This window comes from Rhipicephalus sanguineus, chromosome 10 (genome assembly GCF_013339695.2).
Source record: "Rhipicephalus sanguineus isolate Rsan-2018 chromosome 10, BIME_Rsan_1.4, whole genome shotgun sequence".
NCBI lineage: Eukaryota > Metazoa > Arthropoda > Arachnida > Ixodida > Ixodidae > Rhipicephalus > Rhipicephalus sanguineus.
This window is the reverse complement of record NC_051185.1, coordinates 63300279-63327341: the sequence shown is the minus strand read 5'-3', so window position 1 is coordinate 63327341 and position 27063 is coordinate 63300279. Positions and strand designations below refer to the sequence as shown.

At 44.5% G+C, this 27063-nt stretch overlaps 1 protein-coding gene, 1 long non-coding RNA gene and 1 other non-coding gene across 5 annotated transcripts in view; 2 read left to right on the top strand and 1 right to left on the bottom strand.

The window, feature by feature from the left end:
- Positions 1 to 119, top strand: part of LOC125760198 (uncharacterized) — a 28822-nt gene extending 28703 nt beyond the window's left edge. Inside the window, exon 3 of the long non-coding RNA XR_007417834.1 lies at positions 49 to 119. This is a non-coding gene — a long non-coding RNA (uncharacterized LOC125760198). The remainder of the gene's footprint in view (positions 1 to 48) is intronic.
- The window catches only part of LOC119371996 (uncharacterized), a 97504-nt gene that overhangs the window by 4105 nt on the left and 66336 nt on the right, over positions 1 to 27063 (bottom strand). Inside the window, exon 3 of one of the 3 annotated variants that reach the window (XR_007417829.1) lies at positions 33 to 167. The exons of the other annotated variants lie outside the window; for them this stretch is intronic. The gene's annotated coding sequence lies outside the window, so the exon portion shown is untranslated. Of the gene's footprint in view, positions 1 to 32; positions 168 to 27063 lie in introns of those variants that run through there. 3 annotated transcript variants of the gene reach the window in all.
- Trnat-ugu (transfer RNA threonine (anticodon UGU)) lies at positions 7101 to 7174 on the top strand. Its single transcript has one exon. It is a non-coding gene; the product is annotated as a tRNA-Thr (tRNA).

The following is a 27063-nucleotide window of genomic DNA, read 5'->3' as shown; positions in this document are numbered from 1 at the left end:
TGGACACTCGTTACACTGGAAGGGGCGCTCACCCGTGTGCAAGCGAAGGTGTCTCTTCAAATCTGCCTTTTTCTTGGTCACATAGCTGCAGTGCTGGCAGGAATGCAGTTCCACTTGTACCGTCACCAATGAAGGGGACTGCTCCGGGGATGCCAAAGACAAGGAACCTGCAATGTCACAGGAAGCAGGGGAAGGCAATGCTTATTATGTGTTACGAACTATATGGCATCAGCCCCAGGCAATAAAGAATTGCTGCACTTATAATTATGTGATACCCTTGGCCTACGCAAACACGTTATTGAAGTTGCTGCAGTGCACCTACCATATACATGTGTCTCACAAGTTCTCAACTCTCTGCACGTAAATGCTAGAATACATACATGAGAACACCTACTGCCAGTACATCAGTCTGATTCGGAAGCAATTCAGACATTACATTAACAGCCAAAAATGTCTCCGTTTATGGTACTACAATAGGCATGAAACATTCAACTAACTATTCCACTGGATCCTTGCATAGAAGAATCTGTAAAATTCAGGACAGCAATAGCAAACTCGATATTTGAACAAATGAGACACTGAAGGTAAAATGTAAGCAAAAAAAGCTAATATGAAACAAACTGGAAAATACTAAAAAAAGCATTTACACCGACAACAATAGCATCACTGTTTTTGACGGTGAAACATGCAGGCACATTTATGTGCATAGCACATTGAATTCTTTCTCCATAACTACAAGCTCAGTTTACCCACTTTCTGCTAACATTTTTATATTGCTTGAATGAACTCATGATGACAAAAGAGAAAAACTTGGGGCACTTGAGCTTTACCTTCAAGAGTAGAATGTGATAATGTCATCAGGATCTGTTCATATCGCCTTCTTATTTGCTAGCCAAGCTTCGCTTCAGTGGACACCTCAACCATGCCACGATCTGCACAGGTGCACGCTTTATTGATGCTGTTGCTGATGATAATGATTAATTATGGCTGAGTGCCTTGCATTGTGTGGCCCTTTAAGCCACCCACTTGTTGTGCAATTCACATGGCACGATGCCTGTTGTGGTTATACGCTACTGCCATGCAATATTGCATGTGCTAATGCGATTCCTCGCACCATATAAAACTTGTATAGGGTTTCTTTTTTTTTTATGAAACAGTGTCAAGCACTGGCGTGGCTCTGTGGTAGAGCACCTGCTTGCCACGCAGAAGGCCTGAGTGCGCTTCTATTTTTTATTTGTCATTTATCGCGATTTTTCGCTGAAGGACAACGCTGATTTTTCTATCACAACTAATGAACCCGATGCTGACACCAGAATTTCTGCAAAACGAGCTCACTCACATTATCACAATAATAAAAAGTAACTTTTTAACAAGCAAATGTCCCAGTCACTTACAGGACTGGTGACCACCCATCCCGCAACTCATGGGACAGTCCCGCAGTGAGGGCTACTGTCCCGCTTCCCATGTGTGGACACTCAATTTCATTTCAACATAAAACTTGTTATCCTGATTGAAAATGAAAGCTATATGTCAAATCCGCATCTGGAAAGCTGTATTGAGATGGCTAAATTGTTAATGTACTTTTCCCTGCACAATGTACTCATTAACTTAAATCGGTACGTTCATTTTAGGCATCACAGTACATCAAGCACATCACAACCCATCAAGTGCGCCTACCGATATAGAAAAGCAATGAAGAACATTAAGAAAATGAAGCTGACACAATAAAAAAAAATGAGACAAAAAATTTAGTCCAATTAGAAATGGTGGAAGAAATAGCATAGTGAAAAATGGTACCATGCTTCAGGGTGTCGCAGTTAAGCAGTTTTTGAAAATGATTGTTCTTTGGTTAGTACAAGAGCAGAATGAAAGTAAACAGAGTTGATGCACAATAATTTCAAGAATGTGCAGATGTGAAAGCACACCACAAAAACACAATGCTTTACAGGGCAAAATGCAAACGAAGCAATCAAGATTTCCACAGTAAACATAGTTCAAGATCCCTGTTAACCTTCTGCAGTACAAAAGCAAAGTGCCGCTACAGAGTGTTACAGTAACTAATCCACAAGATTCCTTCTCTCAGGTACATTTCCGCTGTCGAACAGATACAACAGTATGGGTTGCAAACTACATAGCCTAAATCAATGCTTTATCAACATAGGTCAAATTTATGCTCACGACTTTAAGTAAATCCATTCTTATGTTAAAATTTTTAATAGACTAAAACAGCAAAAAGGGAGTACCCAAATTCACTTGACTCATGATCACTGATCCAAGGCAGCAGCCAGTAAACATTGTCACATCACTGCCACAATTTTGTGTTCATAACAGATTAAGCAGACACAACACCCTAAATAGGTGAACGATCTCTAGGAAGTTTGCACAATTCATTTCTGACAATTTCCAAAGCATGCAACTTCTTGGATGCTTTGTAGGAGGAGTGGACCCATCTGCAACAGCATAGATGTTACTATTAGAGCCAGAATGAACACACACGGTGCACCTAAACATACTTTTGACCTTGGCATCAACCAGTTTTTTGCACATACAAAATTACTTGTGATCACTTGCATTTCTTATTGTCATTGTACTCAGACTATTTATTATTTCAATAACTAATCACATCTATCCAGTCGGAACGAAAGCAAGAAATGGTTGGAGGGGCTCGTCTTTTTGTTAGACAAAACAAAAAGAAAAGCATAGGGGACAAATTATGTGTAGTAATTGGGACTGGACTGGAAAAGCCTTTATATCCTGCAGGATGTGCTTAGTGTGTAGCGGTTGTCCCTCACACAAATGGAAACTCAGCTGGGCCTATGTTCATTCAACAGGATGTAGAAAAGCACTAATCACACGTGTTAATGTAGACAATGCCGTGTGATGGAGAGAGCGGAAAGGCTTATGTGTCCACTATGCAGTACAAACCTGGCAGAAGAGTGCTTTAGTTTGTCCATAGACTGCCTGCAGCACTGTTCTTTATTAACCGCTCCATATCGCATGGTCACGCAGCAGTCAATACAGGCTTAAAACAAGGCTAACCATACCCAAACTAGCGCAAAATAAACTAACAAGGTCTAAAATAATAGAAACGACAGAAATAACCAAGAATTAATTGCAGTGATTTGCCTAAATTGCGAAGAACGCTTCTGGAACATGCGGCGCTGATAACCGTGCCGAGCAAGAGAGGGCGCCACCGCCTCGGCAAGCGCGCGATTGTCAAGAAAATCGCTAGGATGCCTGTGCTACGCACTTCCTCAGGTTTCACGGTAGTGACCTAAGAAAGTCCTTTTTTTTTATTGTTCTGCTGTACCTTGATTTTGTGTCTGCCACACACACACACACACACACACACACACACACACGCACACACGCACGCACGCACGCACACACAGAACCGATTGGAAACGCCTTACTCAATTGACGGTTGACGCAGAGCTATGTATACAGCACACTGTCGCTGCAGTTTACTGTCGCGCTCTGAGTGGCCTAACTGCCTTATCATCGCGAGCGGCCGGTGACACGCAATCAGCTGCCGTCGCTGCCGTTTTCTACCAGCACGGGAGAGAGGCGGGACCGCCGCGCCCTTTTTCAATGCCCGCCGCGATCGTCCCGTTTGAGATTATGAGCGAGAACACACGCGCTCGTGTGTTCTCGCACGATATAGTACGTTACCTACGCAAGACAGAAGCTGAGTTCGTTACTTCACCGTCAATATACACATGTCGTCGTCCGTACACTGTGCGATCGCGCGCTTTAGACGTTCCGCTTAGTTCCGCTTGGCTATCACGACCGCATTTGTCGTTCATGCCTCAAATAACAACCTGTGACAACTTCGCAAGTTCGTCTAGCGACGCATGCGAGCCTTCCGTACGTCGAATGCATGCTGTCACTAGACTCACGGTCTCTCCACTCTGAAAAGATGAAAATGACGCGTGCACTGAGTTGTTTGTCGTTATGTGGAGGAAGAGACGCTTATTTCTGCAGCCCTGTCGGGAGCACGGCGCATGTCTTGGGGGAGGGGAAATGAAAGAGGATAGAGTGAGCCACATAAACGAGAACAAGAAAAAAGAGAGAGATAGAAAGAAAAGAAAATGCGCGCTTTGTGCGCCATCTCGTGGCAGGCTGTTGACAAACGCCGTCCAGTTACGGTTTTGAATTCGATTTCAAAGCATACAATTTCCTGATGCATTCCTCTTCTTTTTTTTATCAGAATGCGATAAGCGTCTATCGCCTGTATGCGCTGGGCTAGTCGCAGTACATTGTCTGTGACTGCATATTGTTTACAATGAATTCTATGTTAGTGTCTGAAAATTTCTCGTACGCTCATCAACCAACAGCGACCACGGAAATCACGCAATCAATAAAAAATTAGGGCAGTCTGCACCACAGGCACCAAGTCCCGCAATGCTGGGTAACAGCAGAACTGGCGCGCGCCTAGCTGGCCCTGCCTTGGCTAGGCTTTTACCCTCTCACCTCTCTCTTTCCCAGACCTTTTTAAAGACGTACGGCTCCCTGGGCGCCGCCATAATGCGCTCTGGGCTGCTCTAAATAGGCGTGACCCCCCAAAAATGCACTGCCGAGGCTGTGACGTCAGCCTTTGTACTCACGCGCGCAGCCCAGCATGGCGGCGTTTTTTCTCTCCTGTGAAAGGGTCTCACCTTCTGTCTTCTCCCTTTCTTTCCATATCTCTCTCTCTCTCTGTACTCATTCTCCCCTCCTCCTTTCCCTCACCCTCACATCTGTCGTCTTCACCTTCACTTCCCTTTACCACCACCTTCCAGAAATTTTTTTTGGGGGGGTGGGGGTTCAACCATATCTTATGTAAGTTTGCGTGTGCGTTTGTATGTGTGTGCGTATATATATACACATGCAAAATCAAAAAATTTCAGGGGAGTGCATTGAACCCCCCTCCTTGACTACGCTATGCCATGCTCTGTTAACATGTCTGGATAACCTAGTGGTTATGACGCTCGCCTTTGGATCGTAGGGACGCGATTGAGCGCATGCCGGTTTATGATGAGGATAATTTTCAGGCGGCTTTTCTCGCTCAGAGCGTGCTCACCTCTTCACATTCCAGCGAACATGCAGGATCAGCACAAAGGCTTTTCAAAACACGCTGCAGGAATGTCACGCGTCATTTTAAGTTCCCTCGTATACAGAGAGAAAAGGCATAGGCGTGCGCAGAGGGGGGGAAGGGGGGGCGGCCACCCCCCTAATTACCTAAGGGGGGTGCAAAATCTGCCCCATACATGGACTTAGTAGGGTGGGGGGGGGGGGCGCTGCAATGAACCTTTGCCCCCCCTGATGGGGAACCCTGCACACGCCTACGAGAAAGGGAGAAATGAAAGAGCGGAAAGACAAGGATTTCTTGTGGTGAATGGCAAAAATAGTTTGTCTGCTAGTCTCTGTCGAGGCTGTTCATGTGGAAAACATACATGCTCACGCAATGAGCAGTAACTGTTTTGCAAGCTGTTGTATGCTAATATACAAGCAACTTAATAGAGGCCAAAATTTTTGACAGACCTGTTATAAAGTGCTCGCTGCAAATCTTCGAGTGCATGTTTCACTGCCATATATACTGAGCCGTCCCCATTCAACCACTTTACAGCGTTCACCAAAAACACTCTTCTTGCTGGGTGCTGCTTCTTGGATGGGAAACGCGAAAAAAATGAACGTTACTCTTGCCATAATATTTCGTACACCCTTAAGCGATGCAGTATACAGGCATGACAATCTCAAAAAAGGACAGCGCTACGGCTTGAGCATACTGAAATACCCAAGCTGGCCGGGAGTCGCCTACTACTTTTCAACCGCATAGGAAGTGCTCGCAAACGGTGCACTCGAGCATTCGTAGTAGCTTTTTTACAAAGTGTCAATTGCCCATACTTCATCTACAAAAAGCTCTTCTTTGCATCTGAATTCCACCAGACCAGTGACATCATATGCACAAATTCATGTTATAAAGTATACAATGCATAATCCACAACGTATCGGATATGCATACATACACACGTAAATTAATATGCTCTATATATGACCTATACGTGCAATATGCTCTGTTCCAATGACAGCTATACTTGAAAGGATTTTTCTTTACAAGTTTTTACGGGTCCAATATAAAAAGTGGTTCACTAAAAGTGTAAAAGTCATGGCGATTCCTTCAATGTTTTCATGGGCTTCTCAGAATTTTAAATCATTTCCAAGCTGAAGATGTGCAGGGATGAACTACTGCTACGAAGGAACTGGAATGGACTCAATAAACATCTCCCAGCCGACATATGGTAAAAGGTGTTGTTTAATTATTCCACTTTTACTTTCTTCTAATTAGCCAAAAGATTGATTGATGCACAAACATGGCATTGCAAGTGAGTGTGGATTGATTACCATACCGCAATGATGCTTCACAAATATGTTACATATCAATTAAATAACCTATGTGCACATTTATGCCATTGTGCCATAACTTTGGCATTAAACAGAGTTTATATTTTTATATGAGCTGCCATATAAATAAGAATGCTTCAGCAACATTGTGTCAACAAGGCATGCTCAAGCACCCGGCACGACATGTGTAAATTAGTGAGCCCCACCAGTTAATGAAAACCAGCAGATAATGAAGCCAAGGAAAGTATAGGGGACGCTTATTGTACTGTTTTAAGTGTATTGCAGTAATTGTGATATAGTTGTGAAGAAAGTAAAGTGGACGGAAAAACAACTAGCCGCCGGCAGAGACCAAACCTGCGACCTTCGCATTACACACCCGATGCTCTTACCAATTGAGCTGTGACGGCGGTCGTCCCCTCGTCCACTTTGTGGGGCATTTAGGTGCATGCAAACCCTGCGAGTGTTAGCGCGGAACACTCTTTCTTTGCCAGCTGGCGTCATGTAGCACTCATTCCGGCAGACTTGATGCCTTCAGGTAGTATGTGAGGGCTTATTGGTCAGCTGTCCACTCGTTAAAAAAGATCTCGTGCTACGTGATGCCAGCTGGCAAAGGAAGTGTGCTCCACACTCGCCATCATGGCTGCGAGCGGCGCTGACTAGCACTCCCAGGGTTTGCATGCACATAAATGCCCCACAAAGTGGACGAGGGGACGACCGCCACCATAGCTCAATTGGTGAGAGCATTGGGCGTGTAACCCGAAGGTTGCAGGTTCGGTCCCTGCTGGTGGCAAGTGTCTTCCATTTTCTTCACATCTATCCCACAATTACTATACAATACACGTAAAACAGTACAATTAATGTCCCCTATACTTTCCTTGGCTTCATTATTTGCTGGTTTTCATTAACATTGTGTCAAACAAAGAAACTAGCTTTCAAAATTCTCTTCCTTCATTGAGCCCCATCGGAGTAAGAAGTTTTCAGATTGTTTCAAAGGAAAGCGGGGTTGTGGCTGTGGTGAATGGCATTTTTTCCTGATATTCATCTGCGAGCTCTCCAGAACTGCCCAGTGTTGATCACAGGTTAGTGGCACATGCATAGGTGCAAATGAGGGCAGGCTAGAAACAGTGGTGGCATTGATGCAGGTTTTGCAAGTAAATAAAGAAATATGTTCCAATGATAAGTCATGAGCCCTCGTTATGTATTGAAGCGTGATGATTAAAACATATCACAGGTTGCACATCTCATGAGACAGGGGAAAAAAATGTTTATTAATTTCCGGCATGCAACCAGATGCATTAATACACTTACCACGTGTCACACAATGCCGACAGTTTCCTTCATGAAATAAAGAGCATCAATATCCTCGGCATGTCTTCATAAGTTGCAGACGGTCTTACTTTGTGCATACACTCATCTCGAGGATACATGCAGATTTCTAGTCCAACAGAACTTTCACACTTCCTTGCAATTTCAGTCCCCCGGTGTTGCTCTATAACATGTTTACCGACAAGTAATACTGCACAATCTCTGACACCAGTCGTCCTTCTAGAGCATTACTAGCACCACACTCTCTGCTGTTATGCAGTTGGGATGCATGCTTTGCATGACTTTCCAGCTCATAAATCTCATTACCACTTCTCAATACGAATTCTTTATACATATTTATGTTAGCATGAACACATTTTTTTGTGTTTTTTTATGTCTTCAGGCATCTCATAATCACTTCAAAAACACCTATTCATATCTGCAAATCTAAAGAGATAATAATAAAACACAGGAAACTTAAATCTGTCAACATTTTATTGCATTCTTGTGTATCAAATTGGTGCAACTGGCACAGCTGTTGGACTCCTGTGTTCACATCATACAAGTGCACAGTTATCCCTTCATCATAAATTTTGAACCACAGAGTTGTTCACTGGCCCTTTCAGGCACCTTGCTAGCCAGTAGCCACCTATTTAAATGAGCGCACCAATGGATTACGAGAAGAGTACCCCAAAATTGGTGCTCAGTTGTGCGGCTAATCATATCTCAAGAAGGGGGAATCTCCTTCCAACTCTCTTTTATGACTCCCCATCACTTCCACCAATTTGTGCCATTCCCCATGGTGAATTGTAGACCTAAGCAACTTTCTTAACCCCAAACCGCAGTTTCACTATTACCTCTGATCAACAAACTCTCCTCTCCCGTTGCACCTACCCCTCTTCAAAGGAAGCCTGTAGGTCCCTCACCTTAATGGCTTCGCATTTTTATCGCAGGAAATGTGGTCCACAAAGTGCCATTTCCTTGAAAAGGATGCATTGCAGCAGACATCAGAAACATGGAAAAACAATATTTTACAAGAAACTCAATTTCTCGCGCATCTAAAACCCATTTGATGCACGTTATCCCATAAAATTGTAATCTATTAACCCACCTTTTACCCCACAAGAAAAAGGTTGTATGCCACTCACATTTAAGTCTTCTTTGCACGACAACGGGGCATGTGGTCTCTGAGACCGGTTTTCCGCGTAAAGGACGCATGGCACTCGACACAGGAAAATGCACGCTCTTCGGAGTGGGTGGACATGTGATAAACGAGCGAGGTTTTATGACCAAAGGATGCACTGCAGTGGGCACAGGAAAAGGGACGCTCTCCTGTGTGGGTGCGCATGTGGGCAACAAGATGCGGCTTCTGCGAAAACGAGGCATTGCACTGGACACAGGAAAAGGGACGCTCCCCTGTATGAGTGCGCATGTGGGCGTTGAGGCTTCCCTTGAGTGAAAAGGATGCATTGCAGTGAATACAAGAAAAGGGGCGTTCTCCTGTGTGGGTGCGCAAATGGGCCACGAGTTTGCAGTTCTCAGTGAATGCCGCTGGACACAAGTGGCACTGGAAGGGCTGCTCGCCCGTATGTGTGCGAAGATGTCTCTTGATATCTGCCTTTTTCTTGGTCACATAGCTGCAGGTGCGGGGCAGGAATGCAGTTTCACTTGTACTGACACCCATGAAGGGGACTGCTCCGGGGATGCCGAAGACAAGGAACCTGCAATGTCACAGGAAGCATAGGAAGGCAACACTTACCATGTGTCACAAGCGGCTACATGGCAGTGGACTATATGACTCCATATGAGTATTTAACCATATGGCTACAGCCCCAGGCAATCAAGAAATATGCTGCGCTTATAATTACGTGATACCCTTGGTCTAGCCATAGATGTTACTTGAATAGTAACAGTGCACAGACCCTACGTCTTTCACAAGTTTCCACATCTCCACACATAAATATAAGAATGCATACATGAAAACACCTGCTCCCAGTTCACAGAAGTTTGATTTGGAAGTTACTGAGATACTATACATAAACAATGAAAAATGTTTCCATGTGTGCCACTGCGGTAAGCATAAACCATTCAACTAAATTGCACTGTTTCCTTGCATAGAAAAATCAGTATAATGCAAGACAGCAAAAGCATCACTTCATATTTGAACAAATGAGGCATAGGCATACAAGGTAAAATGTAAGTGAAAGAAGTTAATATGAAACAAACCGAAACGTACAAAAAAAAAGAACAAAGCACTTCCAATGACAACAAAAATCACTGTTTTTGGTGGTGGAAATATGCAGTGTAAAGGTGTTCATTTGCTACACCAGCAACATTTCTACGCTACATTGCTCCGCTACAGCAGCAACATTCTCAGCAACATTTCTACGTTACATTGCTCCGCTACGGCAGCAACATTCTTGTGCATAGCAAAATGAATTCATTCTCAATATGTGCAAGCACAGTTTAGCCACTTTCGATGGTATTTTTATATCGCTTGAACAAAGCCATGATAACACAACAGAAAAACATGGACGACACTTGAGCTGAGCCTTCAAAAGTAGAATGCGATAGCATTATTAGGCCCCGTTCAACTTCGCCTTCTCATTCGCTAGCCAAGCTTCGCTTCAGTGGATACTTCAATCGTGCCGCGACCTACACAGTTGTACACTTTGTTAACGCTGCCACTGATGATAATGATTAATCATGCTAGAGCGTTTTGCAATGGGCATGCCCTGAAACCGCCCACTCGTTGCACAATTCACATGCTGTGATGCCTGCTGCAATTCTATGCATTTGCTACGCAATACTGCACGTGCTATGCGACTCCGTGCGCTATGTAACACCAGTCTAGCTTTTTTTTCTTTTTCTGAAACAGTTTCAAGCACTGGCGTGGCTCTGTGGTAAAACACCTGCTTTCCACACAGAAGGCCTGGGTTCGATTGTGGCTCAGACCCATGATATTTATTTTGCCTCCATCATGATTTTTCCCAACTAACGACACCTTAGCCGACATCAAAATTTAGGTGAAACGAGCTATTTAACACTACTGCTTTAAGACTAATATTAACTTTATAACCAGCTAATGTCTCAGTCAGTTACATGACTATATATGCGTAAATACTCCATTTTATTGCTACCTAAATCTCGTTATACAGAATGAAAATGATGGCTATATGTGAAAGCCACACTTGGAAAGTTGTACTGAGATGTTTGGATTACTAATGTACTTATCAGTGCACATTGTGCTGATTAACTTGTTAATAACTTGTAATAACTTAAAGCGGTACATTCATTTTAGTCATAACAGTATTCATGTCATGGCATATCAAGTGCACCTACTGGTACAGAAAACTACAAAGAACATTAAGGAAATGAAGCTGAAATAAAATTTTTTAAATGTTTAAAAAAAAAATTGGTCCACGTGAAAATGGTGGAAAAGGTACCATAATGAGAACTGGTACCATGTTTCAGTGTGCCACATTTACGTACTTGTTGAAAATGATTGTTCCTTGGTTGGTACAACAGCAGAATGAAAATAAAAAGAGTTCGTGCACGATAATTTCAAGACTGCAAATTTGAAAGCACGCTACAAAAACACAATACTTTGCAGGGCAAAATGCAAATGAAGCAATCAAGATTTCCACAGCAAAGCTGACTTGGCAACCCACCCACAAGTCACACCGCACCCACTACCGCATTTTCCTGAGGACGCTCAAGGACAGATGCTGCGGGAAAAAGAAAGCCTCCGACGTACCACACGAGCTCTTATACTTCCGTGTGGGTCAGACCTCCCTGGTGGTTTAACCCGCCGAGAGGAGGTTACGTTGCGGAGGCTTCGTGTTGGGGTTGCGCTTACCCCATCCGTGCCACCCTTTGGGCGCAAAAGTACCGCGGCCCGTATGGTACATCGTGCCCTTTTGCGACGCCCCAATCTGCGATGTAACTGTCACACACTTATTGTGGACATGCACGGGTCTACAATTAGGTCGTCGTCGTCACCTACGTGCAATAGGCCTCAGGCCTGGCCGACCACCCGACCTTGACCGCTGGATTAGTGGACCTCACCACCGCTCGTTACTGGACTTCATACACGAAGCAAATTTGTATGTGCATTTCTGAATAAATAATTATTATGCCTAAGAGCAGACTTTCGAAAAAAAAAAAAGAAACATAATTCAAGAGCACTGTTAACCTTCTGCAGTACAAAAGCAAGATGCCGCTACACTGTGTTACAGTGATTAGTCTACAACGTTGTTTCTCTCAGCTACATTTCCACAAACATATGTGCTGTCGAACTGATACAACCACATGGGTTGCAAACTACCTAGCATAAATCAATGCTTTGTAAGTACAGATGCAATTTATGCTCAAGATTTTAAATAAAACCATTCTTTTCTTAAAATTCTTGATAGAATAAAGCAACAAAATGGGAATAGCCGACTTCACTTGATTCAAGATAACTGATCCAAGGCAGCAGCCAGTAAACATTCTCACATCACCATCACAGTTCTGAGTTCATAAGAGAATATGTAGACATAACATCGTAAACAGGCGAATGATTTGTACGAAGCTGGCGCAATTCATTTCTGGCAATTTCCGAAGCATGCATCTTCTTGGATGCTCCATAGGAGGAATAGACCCATCTGCAACAGCATAGATATCACTATTAGAGCCAGAACGAACACATACGGTGCACCAAGATACCTTGACCCATGGCATCAATCGGACTTGCACATAAGAAATTGTGTGCATTTCTCAATCACACTGTAATTGATCCATTACTTATTTTGAGTAACCAATTACATGCATCCAGTTAGGTTATTCAGAACACAAGCTGTAGTGGGCAATAAAAACTTGAACAATTCGATTCAGGAGTCTTTGTACAATTTAACATCTACGTCTGTGCCATGCAGCAGTGCACAGGATGCAAATGTTCAGACAAGCAATTTGGGCTGCTCAGTATTTGTTTCCTTATATTAGCTATCCATGCTGGCCCACTACTTGAAAAAATGCTGCTATGGCTTGAAAAGCATGGCTGCATCAGATGTTGATTCTAAGAAATCAAGTGTATGGGCCATTTTTTACGTTTTTCGCTCGACTTCTCATAAGTGTCTCCCTTAAACCCCAGTAATAATTCAGTGGCGCGTTTCAAGGATGATGGGGATGTTTCAGTGCAAACTACCCTTCCTTGGTGCGGGTATATGCCACAAGTTTTCATTGCCTTCAGAAGTGTTTTCACAGTAAACAAGATGAATGACAGAAATGTTGAAAAGCAATTTGCAATGTAGTAGCATGGGCAGGGCTGCACAATATCCACTGAAATAGAGTAGGTCAATTCAACTGCACGAATATTAATGAGTGTAGAGAAATATTGAAAATGCAATAAATCACATTTAAGTAGTTGCTCAATTACTTGACACAATTTGTAACTTGAGTCAGTTTTATCCTGAAGGAATCAATTGCACATGGTTACTTATTTTGTCTAATAAACGCGAACAGGTTGTAAACAAACATATTCATGCTAGAGACACACAGCTCCACTTACTAACATATGGCCCCGTACATTAAAAATGATTGTTCAATAAGCCCAAACCAGCAACAACAGTCTGGGGCATCATATCTTTTTTGTCAGCAACAGAAATTTTTATCGGTCTGCTGTATGATGCACACGTTGAAAACGGACAGGACAGCACTGACAACCTGACAAGTGGTTAGACCCCTTGTCATTCACGCAAGGGTTTGACCAAACTGGGCGGCCTTGAAAATCCTGGCTCCTGTGTTGCTTTACTACCCACTGCTGCAACTGAAGCATCATTGAGGGCTAATATTAAGTTAATGTACACTGTTTAAAATATTCCAGAAATCCTGCAGTGTTTCAGTGGTGCATTTCCTTTGGCGTGCCTAGAGGTACGACCACAGGTGTCCATTATCAGTTGTAAACTACCCTGAAACAAACATCTGTTGACAGACAGTAATGCGTTCTGTACCCGACTTCTCAGCAACTGTCAAGTCTTGCTGCCGCAGCCATCAAGCTATAGCAATGAGGAAGCTCAGGCAAGTGTGTGTGTCACATTTGTAATTTAAAAACTTTGGGGCTGCTTAAGTTTTAACTTTAAGAGTGGAACACAATAGCGTAATTGCCTGGTGCGATTCTCCGACCGTGCATATTACATGCATTAATGCAACTCTTCGCGCTACGTGACAACTCTACAGTGTGTTTTCCTGAAGCAGTTTCCAGCACTGGTGGGGTTCTGCATTAGAACACTTGAATGCAACACAGAATGTCTGACTTCGATTCTGGCTTGAAATACAGACTTATTTTTTGGATCCATCGCGATTTTTCACTCACAACCAATACCACCGATGCAGACACCTGAATTTCCCACAACACGGGCCCTGTTACACTATTGCATTAAAAACTGGGGGGTGTGCAAATAGTGAAACTTCATCTCAAATCGAATTCGAATTGAATAGTGCTGAATAGTGGCCGAAATATTGAATATGGAATAGCATTGAAGCATGCACCGCCAGTTATGGCAAGACAAAAAAAAATCAAGGAAGCTAAGGCGTGGTGATAGCTTTGTTGCGCGCTTGTTCGGGAGCCTTTCTTCTTTTTTTTTCCAGCTTTTAGGCTGGAACTATGGGCGTGCAACTATGTTGATGGAAGAGCCGCCATTCTAGTCAGCAGTGCCACTTTTAACCTCCTAATGGGTAACAGAGGGTGGTAAGGCAGCTAGTTTTTTTTTCCCTATGACCGTGCAATAAGGTTCATCTGACAACAGTCACGTTATTGTGCTCCATCGCCATGGATGCTCTGGACCCGAAAATCTTCGCTCCATCGCCATGGATGCTCTGGACCCGAAAATCTTCGGGTGCCCGATCACAGCAGCATTTTGATTGTGCGCCGAAATGATGGGAGTTTCTGAACGAGTGGTCAGTGCGGCTGTGGCGACTGTGCAGCGTGAACAAATTTTTGCATCTGACACCAATCATCAAGGGTTTCGCGGGCTAAGATCGGGACACTTTGCGGTCCTTGCGGCATATGTGACCGAACTATGTAAGAAGTCCGGAAGCAAAGTTGAGAAGGGCTTGCCACTTTTCTCAAGTTTATTTTTTTTTTTTTTTACGTGCTGAAATGACATAGTCTCCTGTAAAGTAAAGATGCGCTTGTTTACGAACCAGGAAATCGGTGAAAATTTTAACGAAAGGCCTATTGTAACGACGTTAGCGTTAGTTTTAGCCACCCCACCTTCACCAAGTTGCACCATTGGCTTTGTCGCGTTTTAGATATTTGTCCTGTCGAATTAATTCGAAAAGTTCGAAATACTAGCTATTCAAAAGTCGAATCGAATTATTCGATTAGGTAGTATTCGATTCAAATTCGAAACTCGAATATTCGCACACCCCTAATTAAACGCAGGGAAGACAGGAGACCAGCACAAGAATGACACAGACTACAGCGCAGTTGTCAGAGTTGCTTTTACTTGTCTACCATTTGTTGAATTGACACAGCAAAATCTGCATATGCTAAGGTGAAACATTCTTCCATACGCACTAGTCCACTGAAGTGTCATGAAATGAAGAATGTAGCAAAAAGACACATGCCCCGCTCAAATGGCTCCCCAAGATCATGCACGAAATGCCAAGCACATGTGGCAAGCCATACAAGACGATGCATGTCGCCAAAAAAAAGATGAATGTTGGACAAAATGGTGAACTTTAAAGGAGTATACACTAATTTCAAAAGGGACTTCCTGTACCTTTCACGAAAATTTTGAGCCTTTCTGAACCTTTCATCAAATGTCAGTGTCACCTCTCGGCCGTATGCTCCACAGCTTGGCTGGTCATTCACTTTCACAGAGTGGAAAGGCTAAAAAATTTTTGAAGTACAGCAGTACACCAAATCGCTCGTCTTTGGGTCCTTTGACTCTACTTCCCAGCATACCACTTTGCCATCCTGGATGTATCAGTTGTCAGACTGGGATACATCTGTGAAGATTGTTTTATCTATTTTGGGCAGTTAATCTTGAGATTTCATTAGAGAGCTGCCATCAAGGCAGATCAACGTGTGTCAACCATGACGATTGCGGGCATGGGTATGGTAAGGAATCTGGACAGCGGTACAACTAATCGCCTGAGTGCATTTATAGGCGTGCTGTTGGGCTGAAGCATTTCTTTGCATGCAGTTGCACAGCTTGACAAAACTAGTTTTCACCAGGATGGCAATGAGTGATGTGGTCCCCCTATTTCTTGACGCTGGAAGAACAATACACTGAGTCAACACAATACATTGCTATGCAGCTACTAGCACCTTTACAGGCATTACAAAATACAAGAATGGACAGTTGTTGATTTATAAGAAAGAAAAGTGTATCAAAGGGTCCCCGAAACACTTTTCAAAATTAGATATGGAAATGGCTTGAATACAACTAGAGTTCGTCATTCACACCACAATTCAAGCAAAGCACCTTGTATCAAGGAAGCTACCACATTTTAACCCTTTATATCACAGCGTCCACAGTATGTGCACAAACGTTTAGGCAATCTGAGCTAATACCAACTCACTGCGAAATCAATGCGAAATGTTGGCATTACTTTCAAGTTCTATAAACACATCTCCATGTGACAAACCACTACGAACAAACAGGGGTCTTTGCACACAGAACAATGGCATTTTCCTCAAGTTGCCCGTCGGGAGTATGCCTACATTTTTTTCATACTTCACCTCAAGTGCCCAAGAGAGTTTGGATTATTTCGCTTTATTCAAGACAAGGGAGGCTTTATCTTGTTTTTATGCAACTTTTGTTGTACTGTGCGCAACCAAAGTTTTTTAAGTTGAGTTGTCGCTGCGGCGTCCAGGTTTGTGGATGCCAGCCATACCGAGTTCTCGTGGGAAGTTGATCGAACACCGCATGGTACTGGGACACGCTTCACTGCCGTACGGTTCTACACAAAAAGCTATCTGTGATGGGGCTAAAGATACCGCTTAGAAGTTGTGTTTAGAATTACTTGCTGTATTCGAGACATGGACTCAGTAATAAAGACGTGCATGCCATAATTTTCAAGTGCCTAGCGGAAGCAAATGTTCTGATTTAGAGAGATCCGATGACAAACGCAGTGAAGAGCCATCGGCATGAAAGTCTCTTGAACGATGCTACTGATCACAATGAAAGCGTTCAATTTGAAAAATAACAATGAACACAGTGATAATGACAACAAACGACGATAATGATGATGATGAAAGCATTGAAGCAGAGCTGTGAGCAAGCAAAAGTGCCTTGAATGGTGAGGATGATGGGAATGTTGAAAGCACTGAACATGCGTTGACGATGACTATCATGAAAGAGAATGACAAATGTGATGAAAGCAGAGCCTGTTGGCAAGGAGAGGCCCCATGAACGATTATGATGATACTGATGATAATGATGACAAAGGCGTTGGTTATGATAAGCAGTGATGATGATAATTATTAATTCGTTGAAAACAGAGCTGTCGGCAATGAACATTCCCATGTGCGATGAAGAATGGGGATGGACCCAATGTACCTGCTGTTTCCAGCCTCCATATCTATGGGCGCTTGTTTTCTTCTAGGATAAAGCTAAATTTTTCAGCTTTAGGGTTATTCCCCTTCTTATCTGTATTGTTATTGCATAAATGCAAAAAAAAATATGTACGAGCCCAACTGGATTAGCCATGGGATATAAGATTGAGGAGTGCTAAACAAAATTTGTGAACCTCTGTTTTTTGCTGTTAATCAGAGGCTCTTGACTCGCTCATTGGGCAAGGAAACTCATTTGCCCCAGGACAAGGCAAATGTTTCATTATATGCTCGTATGAGGCGACCAGTGGCAGTTCGATTTCAAAGAGCACTTGATGGTCCCGTGACGTACTTGACCTGCTCGTAAACACATACTATCAGGTTACTGCAATTGCCACTGACATCAGTGGCATCCTTCTTCTAGGTCGTCAGAGCTGGTGCTTCGTCTGCTACGTTGAGCTCTGCGCATGCTTATTTGCATTGTGAAAACCACGACGCTTATCTTCGACCCTCTATTTGAAATTTCGCGCCGTAATGACGATGCATGCTCACTGGGAGGCGCTACCACCTCCTAGGACTTACAAGAAGCTTTGAAATGATTGTGCTACGTTCTTGCAGGAGGTAAAACATATGTGATTTCTAGCTTCGAGCGCCTTGTGCAGTCTGTGGCAACGTCGATGGGCAATGCCCTTTCCGTGATTTCAGGTTTCGCTGCGTGATCGCAACGGAGACGCACAAAACTTGATTTTTATCTCTATTGGCACTCCCTTGCAGGGGCAGTGGAAGTTGATTTCCATCCTTATTGGTGCTGCTCTCGGCTTGTTTATCACCGACGCTCACGAGGTATTCTTGCTCTCCTTGTTTACCGAGCTTACTCGCTCAAGGCAGCTGCACGTGTGTGCCAACACAACTCGTCGCTCAAGAGGAGAACAGACATGCATTTTATGTGTGCAGACTGCGATAAGGTGCTGTTAGTAGACCCATGTTTCAAGAATACCACGCTTTGAAATACTATGGAACATTTTGCAGTTCCGAGTGATGCTGACACCAAAATAGTGTCCCTAATTTTTCTGACAACTTTTTCCTGACTTTACCATTTCGTACATTCAACATAAAGCAATAAAGTAATTTGACCATCTCGTAGTATTTTTCAAGAAAGTTGACCCTCCAAAGGGTTCAAAGTATGAAAAATATCAAATTCAGCCCTCAGCGCATGCCGTGTTCCATTGGCTGTGATGTAATGGTGCATCATGTCAAGGGCAGTCCACATAGTTGGGGTGGCGTTCTCAAATTAGCAGAATATTCTTTCATTTGTTTGTCATTCCGCTGAGTACAGAAGTGCACCCATGCAAGGAAAGTCAAATTTTAAGTAATGAAGTTTTTTAGGGGTAAATTTCTTAAATTTACCCATTCACCTATGCAAGAAAAAGAAAAGCAGCCATACCAAGGATTAGAAAAGTCAGAAATTTTTAAATGAAGTTTTTAGGTCTGTGCAAATTAATTTTCAAGCACTTAATGCCTGCACTAAATATTCTTTAGAAGTTCCTGCATCAGCTTTGTTTGTGTGCATAGATTGTACTGCGAGTGTTTCAGCGATTTTTCTTATGGCCGGCACCGTACAATGCTCAAACATGGTACATAGACAAGCTACTTGGCTACAAAGGCTGCGTCATGACTATACCATGAAGGTTTTCACCACCTTTTGTTTTATTGCACAATGAAGAAAGGAATCCTTAATTTGAAGAGTCAAAACGCCTTTCATGCACATTTTGTTCTGGTGGCGTCCGATGTAGCAGTCGTAATCAATGCACCTTTCAAGCTCTCTGTGGTCTCAAAGCATGGGATGCTGCCAGTCGGACATAATTTCAGCATCTGCATGTGACAGGTGTCTGTTGTGGGCTAAGTAAGTCGTCACACAGCCAAAGCATCGACAATAATTCTTACAATGGAGCTGTTTAATTGTTGAATTCCAATGGCGGAGTCGGAGCAAGCTTTTCTGCTCCTTTGGAGCAAGTGTGTTCCAATGGCAGAGTGAGGGCGGGAGGTCAAGCGTTCCATGGGAGAGTCGGAGTGGAATTCGGAGTGGGAGTCACTCCGTGGAGCAGGAAAGGTTGCTCCGCCAAAATCGGTGGAGTCGACTGGAACTCGGCATGACGTACTGCCTTTAACACGTTTGCCTGCTTGGGGGCACTGCCGCTGTCGCGCGTTTTGACAGTAATTGGCGGACGACATGGGCGTCTGGGCAAATTGTGCGGCACTGCTTCCGCTGATCGATAGCGCCAGCTCTGAGTCAGAAACTCCAGTTCCTGCACAAGCGACTCATCGAATAGTGACAGTGACGCTGAAACTGCCAACGTTAGCGGGAATTCGACAGTGGATTAGCAGAAGGAATAACTACACGCAAGGTATTCTGGGCAACTCAAGCACTTCCGCTTCCTTCTTGCTCCCATGCTTGCTCCGGCAGCACGGATTGTTTTCCAATCGCAGATTTGGAGGCATTGCTCTACGCCAGAGTTGAGTGCTCGCTTCGCAGAGTCCATCGGCTGCTCCGACTCTGCCATTGGAATTCAACATAAGCTTGGCAGAACTCTGCATGGAGTTGGTGGATATGCGCCACTGGAAAGCAGGTGGTGTGCCAAGCAGTTCCTAGCATAGCATAGCCATGCATAATATAGTATAGAGAGGTGAGGAGCGGTTGAAGCATGGCATAGCCTTGCAAAGTATAGCAAGGTGATGGGAAAGGGAAGTAGGAGTGATGTGGGGTTAGGAGGGAAGGAGGAATGGTGAGGGTAGTTTGAAGAGGAAAGGCGCTAATTTCTGCAGCCCAGTCGGAGCACGGTGCAGCGCCAGGTGAGGGTATAATACCAGGTACAGTACAATATAGCAACGGGGTAGGAAGGAGACGTGAGGGTGAGAGGGTAGAGAGTAACATAGCATAGCCTTGTATAGTATTCACAACTTTCACGTACCGTGGTGCCGCCGAGCGTGGCCGCCGGAAGCTCTGTAGAGATTATTGAATTTTGGACCCGCTGGAGTCAGCGACTGTTGCCGCTTCGTTTGTCTCGTTTGGGGTCGTTTTGCGACGGTCTCGATATTAGCGTGACACTTCCGGTTCCTCAATGTGAACGGAAAATTAAAAGGCAACTGATTTTACTGTGAGCTTTGATGCTCACAGCGTACAGCGGAAGGCAAAGCAAGCCTCCCCTTCAGACTAGCGCCTCAAAAACATGAGTAGTTAAGCGGGTTTAAACTTCGCAAGCAAATAAGCCAAGGCCCCTGAGTGTATGCAACCTATCCCATTTTGTGTCCGAGTATATATTTACTACTCATATCACATTTCTCGAGCTTCCTTCCTCAGCTCTACACGTTCGCTGTGGAGACAGCACCAGAATTGATTAGAATGTGGTCCGCTTCTAGAATATGAACGGTCTGGTGTCAGAAGCGTCTATCGCATCATTCCATGCCTGAGGTGGCTGTGAAGTGACTCCGTGGACCTCCACATCAGCCCTTTTGTTAGGTATTACTTGCTGATGGCGCTGTTTCTTCGTCCCTGTCCCATACGATTTTATTTAATGCCCTTCTCAATTACCGAAACGTAGAATGATAACAGGAACGTCACTTCTTAAACGTGAAAATTGCGTCTTGCCACTGGTTCCATTTGCTGCTTGTCAACTAATTGTGACATTCAGCTGTCTTTTGGTTTCTTCTTGTTAATCAAGAAATGCAATAAAGTCATATTTCGAATAATCGCACATGCCTCAAGTGGTTCTGTGCTTCGTTCTCGAAGGGGAGCACTTTTTTTTAGGGGCAAAGCTCCTTAGGGTGTGGGGTCGTTCCCTCCTCTGTAGTAGTACGTATGTAGCCATCTCTATTTAATGAATTGCTCACTAGATGGTGTTTCATGTATTTCTTAGAGCTCTAGTATTAATAATTGCTCACTAGATTGGCAATTTCATGTATTTCTTAGAGTTGCTGTTTAAAGATGACAGATGTGCTTGTATAATTGCGAATGGTGCATGTCATTGGATGCCTTCGATCGTAAAAGGCACTCGCTCTTGGTGGGCTTTTTCTTTCGCTCGGAGTCGCCGATGGAGGCAGACAAGGCACTTTCTCTTTCGCTCGGGAGTGGACACTTTCCCTGCATTTCACTGATCACAAAGCGTGATAATGAAGGGGACCACGTAAACCAACAGTGACAGAAAAGTTTGATGTTTAATATATACACGTGTTTCACACTCTTTATGAGATGTACTGGGCGAATTTCACTGAAGAGTTTCACTGTTTACCGATGATTCCCTCTGGAGCTTCGCCCCACTCATCATCATTCAACCCGTGATATGCTGTGATTTTTTCCTCGTTTGCTTACATTCTTCGTGCTTTGAAGTGAGTTGAGCAAGCTACGCGGTACAATGCAATGCAAGCAAAAATAGAGATAAAGCACGTCTCCGAGAATATCGTGACATTACTGAGAGATCTTCTGACTCTCCCATTATCATATTGTGCTAGCCACACAACAGGCGTTGCAAAGCACGATTAAGCGCCGCAAGCAACGCGACGAGTGTTGTTTGCCTTATTTACAATTGTGTGCATATTTAGCTTCCTATGTAGTTTCACCACGTACCCGATATTCCTTTACTTGTTACATATGTTACCACCAACCCTGCTTTCATAAAAAAAAAACAATCGGAGGTGCAACCGAAGCGCAAAGGAACGGACTCTTCGACAAACGGGTACGTTCCAGAACCGTCTGTAGCGGTGCCCATAAGATACACGACCGCCATGTTGGATGACAGTTGCGCCATCTATAGGCCGTGAAAGTTGCGAATAGCACAGCCGGGAAGAGATCGAAGTGAGGGTGAGGAGAGAAAGGAAGAGGGAGGAGGGTAATAATAATATCTGGGGGTTTAACGTCCCGAAACCACGATTGATTATTAGAGACCCGTATGGAGGGCTCCGGAAGATTTCGACCACCTGGAGTTCTTTAAACGTGCACCTAAAGCTAAGGTAACAAAACGGGCCTCAAGCATTTTCGCCTCCAGCGAAAATGCAGCCGCCGCGGCCGGGGATTCGATCCCGCGACCTGCGGTCAGCAGTCGAGCGCCATAACCACTAAGACCACACGTGGCGGGGCGAAGAGGGAGAGGGTGAGCATAGCAGCCATGGACGGGAGAGGGCAAAGCATAGCAGTACTTGCATAGGCATAAGTTTTCCTCAACATGACCTAGAGGGAACTCTGGCGCTGCGATCTGTTCAGCCACCATGGAAATGATGGGTAGCACACGGATTTGCCTAGTCTTCATGCCGGTGGGCTTCGAACGCACTTGTGGCTTTGTTTAGTGCTATGTGTTGGTTTCTTTCGGAGAAAAGAATGGTCGTTGTGAACTTCGTGCACCAGATTTGAAATCGGTGAGCCTAAAGAAGTTAAAGTGGTGAAGTGAAACTGCTGAGTTTTGTGATGAACTTCGTTTTGCGACAAAAGCGGATGCAGGCGACGCTGAGCAAACGGAGCCGAAAGAACGAAGTTTAGACAAATCCGTGTACTACCCATGATTCCGCATGCTGGCTGAAGCACGGTGCATTGCAGCTCCCATAGACACTAGCGCCAGAGTTCTCTCTAGTAGTATGTAGGAAACTCTATGTTGCATAGTAGAGAATAGGAAAAAGTGTGGGAAAGGGAAAGTGAGGGTAGGAGGAGGGTAAGATCAAAAGCTCCGCTGTTTCTTCAGTCTTCGCAGAACTAATGCATAGCTGCCCCAATCTTATTTTAATACGAAGAAGTTGCCGCTTAACGTCCGCCGCCTGATACGCTTGCACAAACTGCTGCTGCAACTATGACAGTTGCAAACGAGTTCTGCGGAACAGGGGCGTAGCCAAGGGGGGGGGGGGGGGGGTTCACCCCCCCCTGAAATTTTTCAGTTTTGCTTGCGTATATATACACGCACACACACAAACGCACGCACGAACATACATAAAGTATGGTTGAACCCCCCCCCCCCCCGGAAAAAAATTTCTGGCTACGCCCCTGCTGCGGAACCCCGCAATGTGGCGGAAGGGTTACGCACACGTTTGTAGCACGAAGCCACAAGGAAAGCTACAAGGATTTCTCAAAAAGGAAAGCTTCTATTTGATAAATTCGTCCTGGTCCGGGAATCAAACCCAGGACCAAGGCCTTTGCAGATCGGTCGCTCTACACACTAAGCTACCAGGATGCTAGCTATTGGCAGTGCGAGGGCGAATTAGTCAACAACTTGAAGCACATGGTCACAGAATATTGCAAATGCGTCACAGACCGCGTCACTTTCCACAAATGTAGGCTTACGCGCCTTAGAAAACGGACACAGCACTGCGTTTACGTAATAAGCGCTACGCGAAAGTCTGAAAGCAAATACACACGACTTACGACAACTATATAACAGCGCTTTCCAACATCATTTTTCCACACATACCACATCTTCCGCTGATCAGACTGTTATCAACGATCAGTGTTCGCACCCTGTCGCGAACACATCCACACATGAAGCAACGTTTCTTGCTTCAGGTCCTCCGCAGTGATGCCTCCTTCGCGCCTCCTTCAGTGCAGCTCACTGGCCTACACGCTTCCTGTGCATGCGCACACTCACGAAGTATATGGATTCAGTTCACCAATGCGCTACCTGACACTTCACAACTTCGAACCACCGCACAGACGATGCACACACACGCACGAATAATGAAGGTTCGTTCATCAGCGGCTACGATGCCTCGCATTCCTTTAGTACCTTTAGGGACCGTAGCAGAGAATACCGTAGCACCGCGTCGCCGATCGCCGCCATGCGAGCGCGGTGGCGAGCGACATTTGCGGCCAGAAATGTTACTATTTTGTGTGGATGAACGAAGGGAATTTTGAGGGCTAATTTCTTTGTTTGACACAACCTTAATGAAAACCAGAAGAGAAATATTGTTCTGCCAATTCGTTGATGCAGATAAAAACCCTCAGACGCATCTGAAACAAAAGCGAGCTTCACGGGAGTGTTGCGCGCGCCCTTTTAGATGCGAACACGGTGGATGCGAACTTTGCGAAGCATCTTTAGCTCGGGGCTGTGTCCGCGCTTCACTGCGCATGCGCGTCCTCTCCCCCCTCTCGCTTGCCCTCATGCGCAACGCCGCGATGAGCGCAAGCGCGTTCCCCTCTCCTAAGCTCCCCCCACAGTATGTACATTTTTCTTTTCTAAGGCAGTCCGACCTTGCTTAAAGAGAGGCTTCCCCATCAATTATAATAAAATGCCTCCCTGCCACGCACCAGTAGTACACCGCTAGTAGCATTTCTTTGGCAACGTTGCGTCACAAGGCATGCACATGCCCCGGCGCTATTGGTGTAAATTACAGAGCCCCATCACAGTACGAAGTTTTCAGTCTTTCAAAGCTAAGGGGAGTTGTGGCCATAGTGAGTGGGCTCCTTTCACGACATTCATCTGCGAGCTCTCGCAAATCAACCAGAAGTTGGCAGCATATGCATAGCCACAAATAAAGGCTGGCTGGAAACAGGCTAGAGGACAGGCAATGTAGACATTAGCAATAAAATGTTTTGATGGTGGGATACGAGCCCTAATCTTGTATTGAAGTGCAATGCTCAAAACACGTCACAGGTTAATGCTTCCATGAGGTGGGGGAAAAAATGTTTATTAATTTCCGGGATGTAAGCAAGTACATTCATACGCTTAATGTATCACAATGCTGACAGTTTGCTTTCTGAAATCCATAGCATGATGATGCTCGGCACATTTTCAGAAGTCAGTCTTATTTTGTGCATACACTCACCTCGAGGATGCATGAAGATATTTAGTCCACAGAATTTTCACATTTCCTTCTAATTCTAGTTCCACGTGTTGCTATATAACATGTTTACTGAAGCAATACTGCACAATCTCTTGTCACCAACCATTCATCTAGAACATTACTTACAGTACACACTCTTTTTGTTTAGCTGTTCAGGATGCATGCTTGCATAACTTTCCTGCTAACAATCTTGTTGCCACCCCTAAAATGAATGCTTTATACATATTCACGTGAGCATGGAATAAATTTTTTTCATGTTCTATATACGTTTTCTGTGTGGGAGCACATGTGGCGATGAGCATTTTTATGTGTAAAGGATGCACTGCAGTAGACTCAGGCTAAGGGATGCTCTCCTGTGGGGTGCGCATGTGGGTAATGGGTGTGCTTTTCTGCAAAAATGATGCAGCGCAGTGGTCACAGGAAAAGGACGCTCTCCTGTGTGGGTGCGCATGTGGGTAATTAGGTGCGTTTCGCAAAAATGACGCATCGCAGTGGTCACAGGAAAAGGGACGCTCTCCTGGTGGGTGCGCATGTGGTTAATGAGGTGTGGTTTCGTGCGAAAATGACTTATTGCACTGGTACAGGAAAAGGGAACGCTCGCCTGTGTGGGTGCGCATGTGGCTAATGAGGTGCGCTTTCTGGGCAAATGACGCATTGCAGTGGTCACAGGATAAGGGACGCTCTCCTGTGTGGGTGCGCATGTGGGTAATGAGGTGAGTTTTCTGCAAAAATGATGCATCGCAGTGCTCACAGGGAAAGGGACGCTCTCCTGTGTGGGTGCGCATGTGGGTCTTGAGGGCCCCACTGACTGAAAAGGATGCATTGCAGTGAGCACAGGAATAGGGACGTTCTCCTGTGTGGGTGCGCAAATGAGCCACGAGTTTGGAGTTCTCAGTGAATGCAGCTGCACACAAGTGGCACTGGAAGGGGTATTCGCCCGTGTGTATGCGAAGGTGTCTGTTCATAGATCCCCTTTTCTTGGTCACATAGCTGCAGTGCTGGCAGGAATGCAGTTCCAATGAAGGGGACTGCTTCAGCGATACCAAAGACAAGGAACCTGCAATGTCATAGGAAGCATAGAAAGGCAACGCTTACTATGTACCACAAACTACATGGCAGTGGACTATATGGCAGTGCACATGACTATATAACTACATGGCTGCAGCCCCAGAAAATAAGGAAGAATTGCCACACACATAACTGTGATACCCTTGGCCTACCCAAACAAGTTACTGATGTGGTAACAGTACTCTAACTCCATACATCTCTCTCCAAGTTCCCAGCTGTCTCCACATAAATACTAGAACATATACATGAGAACACCTGCTGCCGATACATAGACGTCCGATTTGGAAGCAATTCAGATATATATAAAAAGCCAAAATTATTTCTGTATGTGCCACTATGGTATGCATAAACCATTTAACTAACTATTGCACTGTTTCCTTGCATAAAAGAATCTGTACAATGCAGGAAACGATATTTGAACACATGGGCCTTACAGGGCAAAATGTAAGTGAAAGAAGTGAATATGACAGAAAGTGGAAAATACAACAAAGAACAAAGCAGTTAGAACGATAACAATAGCATCACATTTCTTGACGAAAAAAATGCAGGAACACTTCTGAACAGAGCACAATTACTTCATTCTCAATATGTACAAGCACAGTTTACCCACTTGCAGATAACATTTTTATATTGCTTGAATAAAGTCATGATGACAAAACAGAAAAACTTGGAGGACACTTGAGCTTCGCCTTCAAGAGTAGAATGTGATAACATCATCAGGCCCTGTTCATGTCGCCTTCTCATTCGCCAGCCAGGCTTCGCTTCAGTGGACACTTCAACCATGCTGAGACATACACAGTGGGACACTCTGTTGACGCTGTTGCTGATGATAATGATTAATCATCCCTCAGTATTTTGTAATAGGTGTGCCTTTAAACCACCCACTCGTTGCACAATTGGTGTGAATCCTGCGGCAATCCTACGCGTTTGCCACGCAATACTGCGTGCTA